At 38.5% G+C, this 15503-nt stretch overlaps 1 long non-coding RNA gene across 1 annotated transcript in view; it reads right to left on the bottom strand.

Moving 5' to 3' along the window:
• The window catches only part of LOC123926715, an 81306-nt gene extending 66106 nt beyond the window's left edge, over positions 1–15200 (bottom strand). Inside the window, exons 1-2 of the long non-coding RNA XR_006815303.1 lie at positions 15091–15200; positions 2960–3123 (exon numbers count right to left, since the gene is read on the bottom strand). This is a non-coding gene — a long non-coding RNA (uncharacterized LOC123926715). The remainder of the gene's footprint in view (positions 1–2959; positions 3124–15090) is intronic.
• Between the last annotated feature and the right edge of the window lie 303 nt (positions 15201–15503).

Here is a 15503-nt window from a genome sequence, read left to right as displayed (position 1 = left end):
TTAGCTGAGGGGACAGGGGGGCTTGCCTTCAGAAAAACGAGCTACAAAGTGGATTCCCTCTGCCTGTTCTGATACCTGAAAGATGTGCCTGAGCAGCTCTGGAAAGTAACTTTATTTATCTAACTGGCAAAAGAACTAAAGGATAAAAACCCAAGAGGGCTGAAAAAAAGATGAAAGTAATTTTACAAATTGCTCCCATAATGAACTGATTTAAAAAGTGATGGTGAATTCATTAAAACCAGACTGATTCAGCGGGTCATTTGGTTTTCCAGTAGGTGGTGGCAGCCCCGCACTCCCTGGTCACTTATGTGGAAAAGGGCTTTTGTTGTTGTTGTTCACCTTTTGCAAATGAATTTTTAGGAAATACCATCAGAAATACTATGATTCCCTTTCCTGTTGAGTTTATAAAGCTCATTTGGACACATGTGATAGAATTAACAAAATATGAGTCAAAAGGGACCATAGTGAACATCAGAATTAAATGCTATCCTTCATTTATGGGTGGGGAAATAGTCACAGTGCCTTGCCACAGGCAAGGTTCCTTAGCTTGGTATAAAAAAAAAAAAAAAAAAAAAAAGCAAGATTTAGAATCCAGGTTTCCCAAAATCTATATTTCCCTGTGCTTTACCCCAATCATCTGGCAGGCAGGCTCTAGCATCTGTGACCACTAATGAAATCCCAACCCCGATTCTTACAAATATTGTCCAGGTGAAGTTACTTACTTTCTCTGTGATGGTGTCCTTGCTGTATCATAGAAAAAAAAATAGTTTTATCTCATCAGGTCATGTGAAGATTAATAGTTTTAGCTCAGTGCCTGGCTTGACATAGTAGGAGCATAATAACTGTTAGCTCTTAGGAGGAGAAAATTCTGGACCAGTAGCAGAGACTACTGGAAAGAAGTCTCTAGTCGAGACTTGTCTACCTATAAAGGACTTCTTCCTAGATGTCCACCATAATATGATGATGATAATAATAACAATGTATTAAGTCACTTAATCTAACATTGAAATTTATTTTAATAAATTGAGGTATATATTGTTACCACCCAGACCATTTATTTTTTTCAGCAAACATTCATTAAACACCTACCAGGGAATTAAGGGTACATAATATGTTATCTCTGTTCTCAAAATTATTCACAATTCTTCCAGAATGTAAAATCGAAAAGGAAAAAACCTGATGTTTATATCGTAAAGGAAATGAGCCAACAGAGAGGACTCTTTAAAGATTCACACAATGAACAGGGAAAACCACACAGAGCTACATCTACTAAAAGAATGAAGCATTTTTCTGTTACTTCTCCTGACTGCTGACCTAAATGCAGAATGTGTTTCCCTCCCCCAAACTAGCAACAGAAATTTGAACACCGTGTTTGAGGAGGTTAGCTGTTCTGTTTCTAAGTGAGTCACAGGACAGCAACATGGGCCTCTGTGGGCTATTCTGGAAAGCAGATTTCGTCAGTGGACTTGCTCTGTTAGCTCTCTGGCTTGAAGCACAATTTGATCTCAGCACCCAATGTAATAAGTTAAAACCAGCAGAAGTCAGGGTACATCTACGCTTCTAGACTGGAAAGGGATTCTTATTTGTAAACTCTTCCAAATTCTCCTGTAGGTTATTCTAAGAGGAACATGCCCATGAAGTGTGATGGATTCATGGCTGGACAACTCAAGAACCTTCTTTCCTTTAATGCTGTCTGAAACACGTGTGTGCGCATGCACGCGCGTGCACACACACACACACACTGAACATGAAGCAAGTGAAGACAGAGGTTGTACAATTTTGCCTTTTTAAGAATTACAGATTTTTAGTGTTTGGAGGACATTTTTAGAATGATTTAGTTCAATATTCTCATTTTACAGTTATAGAAATTGAGGCATAATAACAATAATAACAGCATAACGATAATAAATTATAGTTATAATGTGCTCTCACATAAATGAACTCACTTGATCCTCAGAGAATTTTTGAAAGAAAGGTAACAAAACAAAACCAAAACAGAATGGATTGATATTGCACCTTAAATATATTATTCTTTAATCCTTTCACTTTTATAAAGATAGGAGCATTTATCTCCTCCTTTTTCCTGCTGTAAGTTGAATAAATTGTTTCCATTTCATAGGTAAGGATATAAGGTTAAGAGATATAAAAGGATATTCTTGATTGCAGACAAATTTCCTGGGTCTAAAAACTCAGTACGCCTCAGGATTCCTTGATTTCAGAGATTTGAAAAATATATATTTTTATAATATTTTATGCCTATCAAAATAGTTTCGCTTACATGGTCTAATTAGTCATATGACAACTCTGTATGATGGATGAAACCACAAAGAAATTGAAAGATTTGTTCAGTCTCATAAATAAACTGTGTGCTAGCACTAAAGCAATAATTGTGCTCTGAAGTTTCTTTCTCCCATAACAGTTGTTCTCAATCCTGCCTGCAAATTGGAATTATCCCAGGAGCTCTAAAAAGAATACAAGTGTCTGGGCCCCACCCCAGACTAATTGAATCAGCATCTCCCATGGGTGGCCCCTGAGTGTATTTTTTAAAGCTTTCCAGGTGATTCTTACAGCCTATGTTGAGAATCACTGCAACATATCATACATTTAAAGTTATTTTTTGTTCCACGCAGTCTGATTTCCTCTTCTGCAGTAATAGCTAACATTTTGGTAGCGTTCTGGAGGGAATGTGAGTTTCATTGTATTTTTAGCTCTCCACTGAACAGAAACAGTGCTACTATGTGTACAAGAATCTTGTAACATAGGTTACCAAAGTCTTATGGAATTGCCCACTCTAACAGCAAGGGGGAAAAAAAAAGAAGAAGAAAAAGAAAAAAAAAAAAAGTTCTCAACCTGTGCTACTCTAAGGCAGTCAAACAGTTTCTCTCTTCATATGGCACCGGATGACAAACATCACATTGCATGGGTAAAATCAGAGGAATAAATACTAAAAACATAATACCTTTGTTTTAATTGCGGCTGATGGTGGCTACGGCGTGAGCAGAAACTCCATTGCAGTATAAGACTCAGAACGCAGATGAGCACAGAGCTTGCTGCCTCTTATGCCAGAGCCCCTTGTGTATTATTGCTGGTATCCATGTGTAACAGATAGTATTGTGCACTGAGCTGGAAGATAATAAATAGATGTGAGATGATGATTTACAGAAGGGTGCTTAGAACTCCTTGAACCAGCAGGAGAAGAAATCTGTGCTGGTACAAGGTTGTACCGTCAAACTCAAAATCCTTTTTTTCCCTTTTTCTCCAGAGAGCAATTTCTCCAAGACATATCTTGCTTTCTGCCTTATCATCTGGAAGTTTAGTGGTTAATTACTAAAATGTCTGATCCACAAAATCCCTGTCATATTTTTGTTTCCTTCCTTTTGGTTGACTTTCTTTAAAGAATGTCTCATTTTAAATGAAGTAACCCTCACAAAACTGCCTGTACTTAGGGGTTTATATACAACTATTTTCACTTCTTTATAAAGGAATTCCTTAAATAAGAATCTTCCCTTATTTAAACTAGTGTGGCTTAACGAAATTGTATGTCTAAAATATGTACAATTTGAGATCTTAACAACAGTAACCAAAAAAAAAGAAAAAAAAAAACAAAACCAAAAACAAAAAAACTTTGAATTGGAAACAGTGAATTCTTTGCATGATTTGTTATGACATGATTGCTTTATTTCCTATGTTTCTCCTCAACAGAGAAAGAAACAATTCTAGAGAACCTGATGGTGATAGATATATTAAGGTGATTAATGATATTGTTAGCTTGATGGCTCATCTTTATCAAATGAAAAATAGATTATTTATCCAAGACTCTGCTCTTTTTTAAAAGTCATTCTAATATTAAATATAATCACAAGATGAAAACACTAACTAACATTGCCAGAAATGGAAAGTGATTTATTTAAAAGCTCGTCTTATACCAGATGTTCCATGGAAAAAAATGAGTTGCTGTTAAAGGTGAGTTTTATATGTAGGCTAAATAAACCAGCTTTCCCTCTCTCTCATAGTGGTTTACTTTAACAGAGTGATTAAGCAGCCTGTCTTTCTAGTCACGTGAGTAAGCACAAATCCCAGCTCCACCACTTGCTAGCTGTGTGACTTGGACAAATAATCAAACTCCATCATGCCTCAATTTCCTCATTGGTAAAAATGAGAGTAAAATCAGTACCCGTTCCACGGAGTTGTCCTGAAGCTTCAAGTGACTATGTGCTCCATAAATGTAAGCTGTTATTATGATCCTCAATCTGGTGCGTACCTCGTCAGTTATTTTGTATTCAGAATGCTTCTGATAAGATATGTACCTTCATGGGAAAACATGAGCATGATCTACCTGATTCATTTCTCTAATAATCCAATCAATTCATCACCCAGGATGGGGGTATCAGAATAGAGCAAAAGCAAGCCAAGGTGTGTTGAAGCAAGAGTAGGAGTCACTGTCTGTAAGGGCTTTGCTGTACAGAAAGCAGGATGATGCATCCTGTACAGAGCATAGGTGCCTGGTCCATTTACCTTTGAGAATAAGCTCTGCCTCTTGGAGTGAGATCGTCAAAAATGATATAATCTCTCTAAGTCTCTCTCTGTTCACTCTAAAGTAAAAAAGCTCTAAAGATTTAAATGGGATCGTATATGTGAAATACTTAGCTACATGTTAGTGCTCACTTATCATTACTGTTATTTTTAATCTTAGAAGAGAAGATAGAGGGATGCCTGGGTGGCTCAGTCAGTTAAGCGGCTGCCTTCGGCTCAAGTCATGATCCCAGCGTCCTGGGATCGAGTCCTGCATCAAACTTCTTACTCAGTGAGGAGCCTGCTTCTCTCTCTACCTCTGTCTACTTGTGCTCTCTCTCTGACAAGAAATAAATAAAATCTTTAAAAAGTAGAAGAAGGAGGAGGAGGAGAAGGGGGAAGAGGAGGGGGAGGAGGAGAAGAAAAAAAGATAGAGTAGGGATCCTGGGCAGGTGGGGTAGGGAAAGGTTAGGAACCACTGGATGAGGGCAGGGGACAGATTTGGGACAGTTTACAAAGAGGGAAGTAGTCAGGGTCTTTGAACACCAGCTGAGCCCTCTCATTCTCTGTCCCTCCCAGTGAACTACCAACCACCATCATTCAGACAAGTGTTAGTGAATCCCCTTTGTGAGCCGGGCGTTTTTCTAGGTGCTGACTTTAAAATAGATTGTGAGAAGACAATAGGCAGAGAATACCGTGGGAGAAGACACCTTAGCTAGAGGCTAAAGAAGACCAGCTGAAGTGGTAAAATGTGACTGGGCTGGAAGGAAGAGGAGCCAGCCACTTGAACACCTGGGAGAAAAGACTTGCAGACGAAGGGTCTTGCAGGTAAAAAGCCTTCAGATGGAAATGATCTTGGCCCATTCCCAGGGTAGTGTGACTGTCACATGTATTGGGTCATACCAGAGAGAGCAGCAGAGCCCAGGTTGTGGAAAGACTTGTGGGCCATGCGAAGAACCTGGCTACCAAGTATTATGTGAAGCCATGGGAGGCCTCCCTGGGAAGCAGCGGAATGAGGGGATGGATTTACCATGCAGGCTCTTGCCACGAGCTCAACAGATATCATCAACATGTGGCATGTACGTTTACAGACTTATCTCCATTCATTTATCCATGACAACAAGTCCAGGAGACTGAAATAGAGATTTTATTTTCCTCACTTATTCTCTCCCAATCCAACTGGATGCCTCATCAAGGCAGAATAAAATCACATAGTGGCAGAGATGTGGGGTCCGGTTTAGGTTTTTAGGATTCCAATCTTGAGTGGCATCTCTTACAAGGAATTCAGATCCCACTTGGCTTTGCAATCAGATTTATTTTATTAAATATATATTTTTTAAGTTCTGATTATTTTCATCCTGTTTGTTTTTCACACCTTGTGATTTCTATTTGATTTCCCATTAGGTCCTGCCAACTAATGGTAAACTCCTTGGATGTATGTGTTAGGCTTCTGTGAGTGGTAATAACCACAGTGCTACAAGAATCACTAAATGCATAAATATGACATGACTCCCTTCTCACCATTTCCTTCGTGGCAGCCTAGATTGGGCGTAACGGGAAGCCTTGTGAAGAGTTCCAATGGGTCTGTAGACAGAACCATTTCACCGACATCCATGAAGGTTTCATTGGCCCTCCCAGACCACAAATGGTTCTCACACACTGTGCCTCTCATTAAAATAGTAGGCATAATAATTCGTACTATATGCTAATTCCAGCATTTGCGATTCAATATTTGAAATATTTACAGTTTTCCTATTACTGACAAAAAATGCACACAGCCCAGAATGACAGCAGTCAAAGACAGCTTTACATACGTGCTCTGACCAGGAAAATAAAAGGAATTTCTTTAGAATGTAATGAGAGGCAGAAAGAAACACTGGTTCCTTTCGAGGCCAGAGGACTGGCATTGCTGGTGACGACGGCACTTGTGACTTAGCAGCAGAAGGTATACATGCTTGTCATAATGGTAAAGAGTTAGGAAAATTAAGTTGTGTTAATCCAACAAAATAAAGAAAATTTTCATTAACTGCATAGTTTGTAAGCACCACTTTTTTTTCCTTTTCTTTTCTTTTCTTTTTTTTTTACTGTTTGTTAGGAAGATGGAGGCATGCACTGGAAACACTAATTCTAATTATTACTGTAAGTGGGAGTTTTTGGCACAAGGTCAAGAAATAATAGGAGAATGTGTGAATCTCACTATTGAGCTGCAGTAAGCCTAATCATTTGAATAAAGCCAGTTGTTTTTTTCTTGGACCGTCTCTGGGCTGTTCAGTGTTCTGGACGAATCTAACACAATCAGACTGTTCTCTGGTGTATAACCACTTCCTGCTGACTCAGGGCAACTTGCTTCCTCTGCCGTTTATTAAAATGAAGCATTCGTATTAAAACCTCATTTTTTAGTGATGACCAAATATACATTAGTAATGACATTATTAAAACTATTTTGTTTCAAATGAACTTTCACACTAACGTGTTGCAAAGCGGCACAAACAAATCTATCTAATTTCGCTGGAGATGGTTTTAAAAAGCTTGCAGATCTTTCTGGCACTATTACAGAAGGGGATTTGATGTGTGTTTCAGGAGACAATCTAAGTTTTTATGGCCATAAAAAATGAATACTGTTGCCACTACTCCACACAGCAAATAATGTATAATTCATGATTTTTCATTAACATGCAAATGTGAAATAGTGTCTTCTATGTTTGCATCTACTAATAATCTATTAAATATTTAGAAGCATAGTAAAGAATACTAAAAATATTTGGTCTGGCTACTATTTAAGTAGTTTTTCTCCTCATTTTTTATTTGTCCATATATTTACACATGTAAAAATGTAGGAGACACAGACAAGCAAATAATCAATTCGGCATCTGGCATTTGTAAAATAAGACAACAGTCCTAATGTTTATACAGTTCTCAGTACTTTTAATAGCATTTTCACATAGAGTGTCTCAGCCAACCATAGCAACAACCACATGAGCCTAACATCCCCATTTCATGGAACCAAAAACTAAGACAGTGATTTCCTAGCTTTTGGGGGTAAATATTTGACCACCCAGCCAAGACAATATGCCAAATGTCTTGATTTGTAATTTGTTGCACCTCAGGAACTCACTAGAAACTCAGGTATTAAGTTTGAGTTCCAAGTGTTTGATAAATGTGTTTGGCTAAGACTATTACATATAGCTCACATTGGCTGAAGCATCTAAAATTTTCAGTATTCTTTCTAGGCTGCCAAGATTCTTCATTGGTTCATTCTACAAAGGAACATTTGAATTAACATACTGTGCTCCTGTGTGCTTAGCCTACTTCCAGGGGCCTGATGAGAGCTGGAGATGAATCAGACACAGGCATGCCATCAAGGGGGCCCTGTAGAGTCCAGAAGACAAGCTAATGACTTGATACAGTCCATGCCTTCAAGGAATTTGTCTTTGCTAGGGTACTATACTGTACTAGGATCTCTACCTAGGAGATGTGAAACTAAGGACGAGGTTCCCTTTTAGCAGTGTCTCCTCTACATACAAAGCTGGTCAGTATCTCCTTCCACCAGTTAGGAGAGTGACTTCCATTATAAACCCTAAACATATTAGAAAACAATCTATCAAGCTGAAAGTTTAGTAAAGGAATAGGGAAATAGCCACAAAGATTATACAAACAAAAAGTGATCACAGTGGTTTAAAGTCATCCCAGACTATTTTATGACTGTGCTTCAAAGACAGAGTACTTGGGCAAGGCTGGAAACCACAGGCATGGGCCATATTATCCTTGTTGCCTGGATAGTGTTGCCATGGCAGGCCCAATATCGTGTCTCCTCTTGTTGGGATCCTGTCTCCTAGAACTCCGCTGTGAGGATGCCATTTCCCCTTTGCTGGTGAATAATTTTCTGCCCCAGTATATTTTTGCCGAGCACATTTGTAAAACCTTCATCTCCAGACTTCAGTGAAGTTTCCATGCTGCATTACTCCTCCCAGATGTTGAGTCACCCTCCACAGGCACCATGTGGTATTTTTCATGGAGGCTTAGGAATTTCTCCCTCAGACTGGCAAGCGTTTGTTCTGCCCAGTAGCCTGAATATAGATAGGTGAGGTCTTAGTGGCCTTATAAAAGTAGACTTTTTCTTTTCCTGCTAGGGTCATTTCCTGTACAGTCACTGTGATTGATTCCTTTTGTGTAACATTGGTGTCTCTCCCTGTTGAAGTGAACTCTCACCTTTATAGAATTTTCTAGGGGACCATGCCCTGTTTATCTGAGGTCAGGTAACTGCAACAGACCTGTTACAATGAAGGATTTATTGTATGAAGTTATTTTTATCTTGTATAAAATAAATGTTTGTACTTTGCTAGTTCGATAATAATGTCAAGAACTTCTGCACATTTCATCCAAATATTCTAATTAATTTTGCTTTGGGATTTACTTGTATCACAATTCTCAATCATACATGACAATGGGTGTATCATTCAGTGTTCAGCCAGAGAAGCAGAACACCTTTGGGGTCCTTGGTATAGAGTAAGCTCCTGACAAATAACCACTTATACTGAATAAATGATCCTCTGATACTTAGAAAACAAAACGGATTGCTAATTTCTGTGACCAGAAAAATAATGGGAAAATTATCACAAAATGAATTTATGGGTGTAATTACCATCTGCCGTATCCATAACAAACATATCAAAGCTCCTTTCATGACAGAGTGAAGTCCTACAAATGAACAAGAAGCACAGTGATAAGCTACCTGGATTTTACCAAAGGACTGACTTCTTGTCCTGCACAATTTCCTTTTCTTTCAAACAGGATAAGTGTAGTTTAAACAGTAGTTCTCCTATCCAGATCAACAGACTAGGGCTGGGCTTGCTAGAGGGAGAATTTGTAAAAAACATTTCTTAAATGTTAAAAATTTTCTCGTCATAGAATTTTTCCCTTACCACTGTCATGACCATGCTAATTCGGTAGATATGTGGTAGGATATGACACATAGGAGACCTTTTTTGTATGTTATAAAAAAGAGCTGGGTGAATGAAACAATGCCTCTTATAGCCACATTAATAAGCATTGTTTTTATAGAACAACTTGGAGTTTGTGAAAAACGCTTTTTCCATGGGAGCCCTTACCATCCCAGTATTTCTGTTGTGGAGTCTCTTGTCAGCCCAGGACACAGAGCGATCTCACGGAGGAGCTGTGGAGCTTGTCCTCAGGAGCATTAAGGACAAGCAGGGATATCCGCTCAGCAGCAAGGCTGTCAGCCAATGTTTTTAAACTTGATTATATTAACATTTTAGAGAATCTTCAGTATAAAAGCATAGAAGATATGACAACCAGGACTTCCGAAGATAACTGAGAGAAATGTGCCAATAGGTATAAAAGAGGGAAGTTGTAAGTCAGTGGTGACTGGTAATTAATGGAGATCCTACAGTAGACACCACAGTAGATAATACTGGAGAAATGGAGATCTGGGGTGTGTGTGTGTGTGTGTGTGTGTGTGTGTCTACTCAGAGGCCGAAAATGATTTCCTGTTTGGTCAAAAGAGCAGAAAACATAAACCAAACAACCAAAAAAATGGTAGAGGATAAGTTGTTGGCCTGGAGAAGAGAATGAGCGGCAGGAATGCAGGGACTCTTCTGCATTCTCTCTGGGAAGTCCCTACGGTGTGTGGGATCCACGTAATAAAGAGAGTGAGCTCAGCTAAAGCTCTTCCAAAGCAGCTTCAAGGCCCCACAAAGCTGAGAAAACTGGCATATATACCCAGGATGACTTAGAGCAGTACAATAAAGAGTATGAATATCAAAGAGCACTATATTGAAGAATCTCAGGGAAAAGTCTCAAAGCCAGATCATTTCTCTCATGTATAGACACGGTGAATGAGGTGAAGGACATCCTAATACTGGCAGTCAGGTGCAGGCAATGGGACAAGAGACTGCCTTACCTAACAACTTGCACCTAACTTACTGTTATGAAATAGATTTTCTCTGTATTTAATTCCAGTACGGAACACTGTGCTAAGTGTACTTCAGGGAGGGGGAAAGAAGAAGTCTGCATGGTTCTGGGTGTCGCTCTTGGTAGTTAAACGTAAATAGAGGTGATGTTCATAAAAATCGCAATTTTAGCCCTTTGTGGCAGTGAAAGGATCACAATAATTATATGAGAACTACTAATGATCATTCAGATGGTGGGGGGCGGGGAGTCCCAGGTACCCAAAAACTATTTCTCAGGGAGGATGAACAAGCTTGTAGATAAGTTAAAAAATATTTCCATTCTCTCCCTAGGCTTTCTCCTTCTGCATCTCTATGATAACCTATCTAATAGCCATAAATACCGAGAGTACTGCACTGGTGCTTTGAGGCACAATACTGCTTAAACTCTTATTTCAGAGAGCATAATTTCTTCCAGACCTGACCTGATTTTTTCTTTCTTTTTTCCTCTTTTTTTTCTTTTCTTTTCTTTTCTTTCTTTCTTTCTTCCTTTTTTTTTTTTTTTTTCCTTAGCCCAGAGCTTGTCCTGATTTACATATCTGTACTGGCTGAATCGCATTTGTTTCCTAGGTCCAATTTTCAAGTTCCAAGCATTAGCAGTGTAACCACAAAGATCCATGATCTGACGTTTTATTTGATTTTTATGTGTTTGTTTTAATGGAAGAGTAGAAAAGGAGGAAAGAAAGGAGGGGGGAATATTTGATTTGCTGTCTCGCCAACACAATTCTAAAAAGCATTAAGCTGAAACTGCTACAAGTGTTTATTTTCTAACTCTTTCTTGTATAATGGGAACAGTCAAGATCTGAACACGAGTCGATACAAGGTTTGTGGTTTTATGATAAGCATATCAGCCAGTGGATAGAATAAACCCCAGTGACAGCTGTGATGGTTCTTGGAATCAGACATCCTTCAATAACATGTTCCCCTATAGCTTATAGACACTGTTGTAGAATAGGGTCAAGGCTTATGGCAGATGTTGAATATCTCTGAGCTATGTGAAATTTCTCTCTGTGGATCCGTGCCTAACAACCATTACATCAAACCACAGGTACAACGAAGCCTATTTCCCTCCTTGACATGCTATCGCCATTACTCTAGAGGCAAAGCCTTATGCTATTGCTAGCTGAAAAAGACACCTCTCTAAAAGCTGAGTGAGTACAGACAGAGAATTGGGAACAGTTGGGCTATTCCAGCCATCAGAATATAAAGCAATGCTTTTATCCAGCACAAACCACATAGCTCATTACAGTTTGATGTCTTGGAATGATACCTGAAATAACAGCGACACTATAAAAAAATAACAAATTTTGGGGAAATTTCTGTAATGTTAGCAGGCTTTATAGCTGTAATCTACATTACAACAGTAAATATGTTCTTTTCATAGAAAAAACTGTCATTGATTAATTCATTGAATGAAATCTTGTCATTGAACAGTCAGGCCAGATTTACTATCAGCATCTGGTAAAAGAAAGCTAGGAAGCCTGTAATTAACATGGGTCAGATGGCTTCCCAATATTGGAGAATTTTCATAATACCTGTTGTACTGCTTATCATTTGCCAAGAAATGCTGAATGAATAAAAATTCTCTCTAGGTACTATGGAGAAAGTTAAAGGAAGAAAAAGTAAAATTTTTATCCTTACAAGGTATTCTTGGAGAAACTAAATATATTTTAAGAATAGTGGCAGAAAAAATGCAAGCAGCAAAAATTACAGGAGTAATTTTAGTAAATAATAGTTTACAAAGGATATTATACTTTATCTCATTTGATAGAATAATATGGGGCCATTCTTATAGTCAGATCCTCCTAGCAGATCCTGGACTAGGAAATCTCCTTCCTCCCACCCCCACTCCTCCCACCTGCCAGCCCTGAGGGTATGCTTCTTTCCATACTTTTCTGTTGGTGGGCTACAGAGCAAATCTAGAAAACTTCATCAAGATCAAAAGCTTCTGCACAACAAAGGAAACAGTCAACAAAACAAAAAGGCAACCCACAGAATGGGAGAAGATATTTGCAAATGACAGTACAGACAAAAGGTTGATACCCAGGATCTATAAAGAACTCCTCAAACTCAACACACACAAAACAGATAATCATATCAAAAAATGGGCAGAAGATATGAACAGACACTTCTCCAATGAGGACATACAAATGGCTATCAGACACATGAAAAAATGCTCATCATCACTAGCCACCAGGGAGATTCAAATTAAAGCCACATTGAGATACCACCTTACACCAGTTAGAATGGCCAAAATTAGCAAGACAGCAAACAACGTGTGTTGGAGAGGATGTGGAGAAAGGGGAACCCTCTTCCACTGTTGGTGGGAATGCAAGTTGGTGCATCCACTTTGGAGAACAGTGTGGAGATTCCTCAAGAAATTAAAAATAGAGCTTCCCTATGACCCTGCAATTGCACTACTGGGCATTCACCCCAAAGACACAGATGTAGTGAAAAGAAGGGCCATCTGTACCCCAATGTTTATAGCAGCAATGGCCAAGGTGGCCAAACTGTGAAAGAACCAAGATGCGCTTCAACGGATACACAATGGAGTATTATGCCTCCATCAGAAAGGATGAATACCCAACTTTTGTAGCAACGTGGACGGGACTGGAAGAGATTATGCTGAGCGAAATAAGTCAAGCAGAGAGAGTCAAGTATCATATGGTTTCACTTACTTGTGGAGCATAACAAATAACATGGAGGACATGGGGAGATGGAGAGGAGAAGGGAGTTGAAGGAAATTAGAAGGGGAGATGAACCATGAGAGACTATGGACTCTGAAAAACAACCTGAGGGTTTTGAAGGGGCAGGGAGTGGGAGGTTGGGGAACCAGGTGGTGGGTAATAGAGAGGGCACGTATTGCATGGAGCACTGGGTGTGGTGCAAAAACAATGAATACTGTTACGCTGAAAAGAAATTTTAAAAAAGTGAAAAAAAAAGTTCTGTAGAAAAACGTGCTTGAATTTGCTGAGGGTTTGTAAATGCCTTTGACCTTGACTATCAGATATTGTTCATTCTTCAACAGTTTTTGACCTTTGGGTGGGAAACATTCTACTAAGGCCTTATAAGAAAAATTAGTCTGGAGAGTTTGAGGGTCTCATGAAAAGAGCATTAAGACACCCAGTGTCTTGATTTTAGTGTCTCATTAGGACTACTTCAAGGAAGAAAAAGAACTTTCCTGAAAAACTGGCTAGAGGCCCCAATCCATAGAAGACCCTCTGTAGGTTGGCCTCCTGATTTCCTGCATGGAAGGAAATCATCATCATGTATTCTCAAACTGCCGTCTTATCAGTTTGCAAGATATGTCACAATAGATATCAAGGAAAAAAGAAATGGGTACCTTAGAAGCCACTAGAGAATATATATCTTAAAAATGCAAGTACTTTGCATGATATATTTGTTTTAGTTTTTCTTGATTCTGCAGATTCACAAAACACATACATCCTGTGTCTATTTTCACTGGCTAGGAGCCTTTTATTTATTTATTTTTTAATCTGATTCATCTGAGCAGAAAGGAGTTTCTCGTTTTCTTTATCAACCTGTTTACATTTTAATTTTCTTTGCACTTTATTTTCCTAAGCATTTGTCATTCTGGGTACGGCATTCTGGAAATGAATCATTAGAAAGCACTACATTTGAATAGTTTAGCAACATTAAGCAGTTATCTCAAAATATTATAAACTGAACTTTTTTTTTTTTTATGTTTTGCCCCCAAATTCTTTTTTTTTTCCTTTTTATTTATTTATTTTTTTTTTCAGCGTAACAGTATTCATTCTTTTTTGCACAACACCCAGTGCTCCATGCAAAACATGCCCTCCCCATCACCCACCACCTGTTCCCCCAACCTCCCACCCCTGACCCTTCAAAACCCTCAGGTTGTTTTTCAGAGTCCATAGTCTCTTATGGTTCGCCTCCCCTCCCCAATGTCCATAGCCCGCTCCCCCTCTCCCAATCCCACCTCCCCCAAGCAACCCCCAGTTTGTTTTGTGAGATTAAGAGTCATTTATGGTTTGTCTCCCTCCCAATCCCATCTTGTTTCATTTATGTGACCATTTAAAAAAGAAATATGCATTTAAAGCTATTTACACAGGGAACTCTGTTTAGGTCTGCTATTTTCCCATTAGCAAAGTTTCCTAATTTAGAAATTAATAGACTTAGGGAATGGCCTAAAATTTTATTCCCTTTTTAAAACATGATATTACATAATTCATAATTCATCTGATTAGCTAAGCAGAATGTTTTCATATCTATAATTTCATGACTTATAACATGATAATTTGGGATAGAACTTGTCAGTTCTAAATCCATTTTTTTTTTAATTCTTGCTGTTTTGTTTTTTTTTTCTCTCCCAGTATCATAGCCAGAGTCCTTTCCTCTGAACTTTATTTTGTATCTTCTTCCCAATAGTGATACTTCAGGAAAAAGACCCTCACCATTCAGACAACAAGTACACACACACAAAACACAAAGTGGGACTTCGACATACATCTCCTTAATCTGATCTATGCAAACATCATAAGAACTCAATCTGAAGGATCCACATGATTTCCACATGTTTCCTCTTTCTTAAAGACACATAAATAGTGTAATGCCAAATAAAGCCACTTACCTCTTTTACTATAGAATTGAATTATTTGAGTTGTTTATCTACAGGGACTAAATTAATGGTCAGCCTGCCAAATCCCCACTTCACTTCATGTTGCATAGTCCTAGTCTTTGTTATGTGCCCCTGGGAGTTGTAGTTGAAAATGAAAGCAATTAAAGAGTTGCTGGGAATTAGTTTATTATTAGGGATGGCGTGCTTATCTGCCGGAAAGAGAAATCATGGCAGAAGTCTAAATGATAATGGCCATAAACATAGAGGTGGAAATGAAGATAAAATGGGGAGGAGAGAAGTGTGTGATCATCAAGTAAACACGTGTTTATTTTCATCTGTTCACTCAACACACATGTGTTGCATGCCTACCAGGGTCAGACACTATGCCAACCTCTGGGAATACAGAAATGAAAAAGTTAAAGTCT

This window comes from Meles meles, chromosome 1 (genome assembly GCF_922984935.1).
Source record: "Meles meles chromosome 1, mMelMel3.1 paternal haplotype, whole genome shotgun sequence".
In the NCBI taxonomy this organism is placed as follows: domain Eukaryota; kingdom Metazoa; phylum Chordata; class Mammalia; order Carnivora; family Mustelidae; genus Meles; species Meles meles.
This window is presented reverse-complemented; position numbering and strand designations above follow the sequence as displayed.